The 5128-nt window shown below is 34.0% G+C and overlaps 1 protein-coding gene across 1 annotated transcript in view; it reads right to left on the bottom strand.

Moving 5' to 3' along the window:
* The window catches only part of lrfn1 (leucine rich repeat and fibronectin type III domain containing 1), a 48802-nt gene that overhangs the window by 1810 nt on the left and 41864 nt on the right, over positions 1-5128 (bottom strand). The window lies entirely within an intron of this gene.

Below are 5128 nucleotides of genomic sequence, written 5' to 3'. Positions count from 1 at the left end.
ATAATAATAATAATAATAATAATAATAATAAAAAAAAAAACAATAAAAAGACAAAATAAAAATAAAACAATTACTAAAAATGAAGCTAAAATAAAAAATCTAATTCAAAACATTAATAAAAGCTCTAATAATAACAGTGTTTTCATGTAAATTCATCAGAATTTCACCGTATAATGAAAAAGTAAAATACAACCCAGATATTAAATACATTATTATACAGAATTATTGGCACCAAGAAAACCGTTCAAACACGAGTTGTAGCAACTGAAGCAAAACCAGTTGAGCTAAATGCTAAATGAATAGTTATTAAATTCATACCAGCATCCATAAAACCTTCTAAACAGGAATATAAAGGTGATTTAGTTGAATGTTATCGAGAGGCAGCGTTCTCTTCTCATGCCCATAATTCTCCTGTGCTTCCCGCTCTGTGAGGTCTCTATCAGTGCCTGTCCGTTCATCCTCTGACCTGTGACTGACCGCTAGCGATGACAGAGCGTTTGTCACGCTGACCTCTGACCCCTGAGACAGTCTCACGCATCATCACACGCCGTTTCAGAGCGGCCAATCAGACCGCGGCTTGCAGGGTCGCGCCGGGATCCGAGGTGAAGAGAGGTGTAAATCCAACAAGACATTTCATTTAGAGCCTGTTGTTTAAGTCTCGGCCCCGCTCTGATCCCAAACCGAGGAGCCGAGAAAATAATGGCACACGGATCCCAGAGGTGGAAGCGCAGAACCGATGGAGGTTATATCGCTGGCTAATGTGCGCCGCTTCATTTTCACAATCAAAAGTGACACTTTAAACATTGCTCTGGAAAACATTTTGAAATGTAAAAGCGTGCATAAACACATCTGATCGAGTTCAGGCGCTTGTAACTAACTGTGTTTGACAGGATTCCAGCTCGTTCATAGCAAAACTGTTTTCAGTGGATACTCATTCCAGCAATTAGCGAAACACAACATCGCTGTTTTTGTGAAATCGGGTGTCATTCATGAGCACGTTTCTGTGGAAATCATTGAGAAATCCTTTCTTGTGCAAATCATTACAGTGAAAAGAATGCAACAATGTACAAAATAATGGCATTGTGAAGGATTCCCACAGAAATTCATTCCATTCATGCATAATTTTGCAGTAGCGCCCCCTCTCTCGGTCTCTCTCAAAACATTAGGAAGTCTGGTTCATTTTAGTGAATCAGATCATTTGGGTGGTTTATTTAAATGAACAGATTCAAAACAATGATTCAGTGATTCATTGAAATCACTGTGCAGCATTTAAAAAATGTACAAAGAAATACAGTTTGTAATTTTAAGAATAAACAGTTGAGTCAAATGATGAATTTGATCAATGTTTTAGAGTAAGTTTTAAGGATTTTTCTAGTTTTATTGGTTGTATTTTATGTGTTCAAGCTTTTATTTGTATATTTTCAGTTTTCATTTAAATTTGTTTCATTTTTAGTTATTTTGTAATGAGTAGTTTGATAATAGTACTGTAGTTTTATGAAGAGTTATATTTCAGTTAGTCATTTTAGTACTTAAACCTAATTTAACTCAAATATTACATCAATGTCAATATTAATATTTATATTAATTTATATGAATAATACAATGTATATGAATTAGTATTATTATTATTAAGCTAAAACTTATATATCACAACACTGGTGACTTGAACACATAAATACAACTAATAAAACTAGAAAACAAAACAAAAAACATCAGAAATATAAATAAAATATAAAATATTATATTAATTCATATTAATATGAATATATGAATTTATAATAATATATGTATATTTTTAACATTGACATTTGGATAAATAATAGTTAAATAGCACTCATATACAGTAGTGCTATTTTTAAATTATTGAATTAAAAAAATGTTTTGCTTCAGGAACACAGTACTAAAATTGTTTATTGTTTATACCAGTGTTTCTCAACCGGGGGTACGCGGATCCCTAGTGGTCCGTGGCGTAATTGCAGGGGGTCCGTAGGATCAATACAAAAAAAATATATATATAATAATAATAATACAAATGTTATTAACTGACACTTTATTTTATCTAATATTGACAATAATATTGTTACAAAAACCATTAAAAATCAGGTTCAAGGTCAAGTTAGTTTAGGTGCATTTTCATATTTGCCGCCATTTTTAATCATTCACGAGAACAGCTTGTCAGAAAACAGAGCTGCCATTATGGACAGGTGGCTTAAAAAACTCGATGGGCCATCAACCAGTGGACCTGACACAAGTCAAGAAAATTCTTGCCCACCAGAAAAATAACAGACACAAAAACACGTCAATATCAAGACAATTACAAAATGTTTGGGTTCACTGCAAGAACGACTGAGCCCGCATAGCCACTATGCTTTCTGTGTGGTGAGGTCCTGTCGAACCACGCAATGAAACCATCCCATTTGCAGCGACATCTGAGAACTAAACATTCTTCATGTGTCGGTAGGTCGGCAGAATTCTTCCACAGAAAATATTCTGAATTTCAAAAGAGTCGAGACAAATTAAAAGCTGCTACACAGATGTCCAGCTCTTCCGTCCTTGCATCATATGAGGTATCACTGCTTGTGGCTAAATCTAAAAAAACATATTCAATTGCTGAGGAATTAATCGTGCCAGCAGCAGCTATTCTCACTGAAACAATGCTAGACAAGAATGCAGCGAAGGCAATAAAAAACGGTACCTTTATCCAACGACACTGTATGCCGTCGAATTGACAATATGGCTGAAGATATCGTTGCACAGGTGGTGGGCAACTTAAAACGGACTACAAGTTTTGCTTTACAATTAGACGAGTCAACTCACATTAGTGGCGAATCACAATTGGTTGCATGCTGCTTTTGCCACACTTCACCCCAGAATGCAAAATCTTATTCATGATAAACAAGTGCAAATTTCACATTGAAAATGAAATGAACAACTTCAAATTCAGATGGACCTTTATTAATGTAAATAAATTGATATTTGAAGGTCAAAGCATAAAAGTATTTCTGTTAGTGTAATATCCATTTCATGTTGTTAAAATACTGATCAGTAACAAAAGCAACACAAAGGTATAATGAATGTAAATCCTTTTTGACAAGTTAAATTCAGCTACGACAACTGCCATTAAAATGTGTTAAAAGCGTTCTATTGAAATATGTTTTACAAGTCAATGTTATTGTATTTGATGACTGTGTAATTTTAATGCAAATGAAAAAAAAATACTTATTTTAGTTGACAACACAACACCAGAATGCAAAATTTTATTTGTGATTAACAAGTGCAGATTTCACGTTGAAAATGGAACGAATAACTTTACATTCAGATGGACCTTTATTAATGTAAATAAATTCATATACAATTGAAGGTCAAAGCAAATAAGCATTACTGTTAGTTTTTTTTTTTCATGTTGTTAAAATACTGACCAGTAACAAAAGCAACACAAAGGTATTTTTATGTAAATCCTTGTTGGCAAGTTAAATTCAGTTACAACAAATGGGAGTAAAATGTGAAAATACTGTTTTATATAATGAAATATGTTTCACAAGTCAATGTTATTGTGTTTGATGATTGTGTAATTTTAATGCAAATGAAAACAAACAAAAAAAATGTTACGTTAGTTGCCAGTTATTATTAATAAAGTATAAAATTATTTGGACTCAATTAAATACTAATTTTGAAGATGTGATGGGAATGGAAAATAGGGGATGGATAATGGGAGTGGTAGTGGTGACTGTGGGGTGGGGTTGGAGGGGAGGGGGTAGGACGGGGGTCCATTAGGATGGTTTGATATATGATAGGGGTCCAGTCCTCAAAAAAGGTTGAGAACCACTGGTTTATACAATGACATTTATGTATATTATATTGAATATTATATAGAATATGCTAACATAAATATTCATATGAATTAATTGATTGAATTATTCTTATTATTCAAAATCCATCTATGTTGACATTTGTGTCATAATACTGCTGATTGAAACTCTTATCTGGGACCCGTTTCACAGCGCTCATGTCCTCCTACACTGAGCCTCAGTAAACACACCTGCGCTGAGAGACGCCCTGCTAATACTGAGATTCTCCTGATAAACATGAGCTCCTCCATCCGCTGACATTTACTTCACATGTCCACGCCGGCTAAACGCTCAAACTAACCATGCTAACCAAACATGTGCTGCAAAAACATCTTTCTCCATTAAACAGCAGGCGTATATTCAAGAAAGCAAATATTTCATATTACAGTGGGGTTTTTAGCATGGTTCTTGTGGACTACAGCTCCCATGATCCTCTAGTGACAGCAGACCAATGCATTTAAAGGTATGTTAGGTAAAATTATACATATTGGTATATAGAGCTCATGTACATTTTACTCAGTCTAATTAGTTTCAGAAATTATCATTAAATGTCATTAAATATGACATTGTGACATAATTTGCCTGATAATTAAGCATATTTAACCCCCCCCTATATTCTCATTATTGTAATGCAACAAAAAGTAATGTGAAATTATTTTTTTTTAAATAGCATTATAATATTGTTATTGGCATTGTGATAATTATGTAAACATTTATTTTTAACTACTATATACATGTAATAATATTATTATAATATTATGCCCCTTTTTACAATATGTAATATAAGTCTCTGGTGTCCCCAGAATGTGTCTGTGAAGTTTCAGCTCAAAATACTCCACAGATCATTTATTATATCATTTTGAAAATGCCTATTTTGAGTGGAAGCAGAAACACGCTGTTTTTCGGGCCTGTGTCTTTAAATGCAAATGAGCTGCTGCTCCCCGCCCCCTTTTCCAGAATAGAGCTGCGCCATTACAGCTCGTACCTGCTAAAAAGCATCTGTTTTGGTTCTGATTATCATGTTTATCGCGCTGAAATCATGCGTTTTAAACCATATGAGTTTAAACTTCTGATATAGGGTTTTCTGAGTGCACACATCCGAAGCACACGCACAGAAAGCGGCTGTCACAGCATGTGAGTACTAAACTAAGTTCTCATTCACGCACAAGTTTACCTTAAAAACACATGAGTTACAAAAACAGTCGGTTATGCCTGTGAAGGTAAACAGCTGGGAAATAAATTGCAGGTTTATTTTAGATCTAAATAGTGTTCTGTGCTCG

The sequence above is a fragment of the Sinocyclocheilus rhinocerous genome, unplaced genomic scaffold (assembly GCF_001515625.1).
Source record: "Sinocyclocheilus rhinocerous isolate Xijiao unplaced genomic scaffold, SAMN03320098_v1.1 scaffold592, whole genome shotgun sequence".
Taxonomy (NCBI): Eukaryota; Metazoa; Chordata; class Actinopteri; order Cypriniformes; family Cyprinidae; genus Sinocyclocheilus; species Sinocyclocheilus rhinocerous.
The sequence above is the reverse complement of the archived record's forward strand: the minus strand, read 5'-3'. Positions and strand labels throughout refer to the sequence as shown.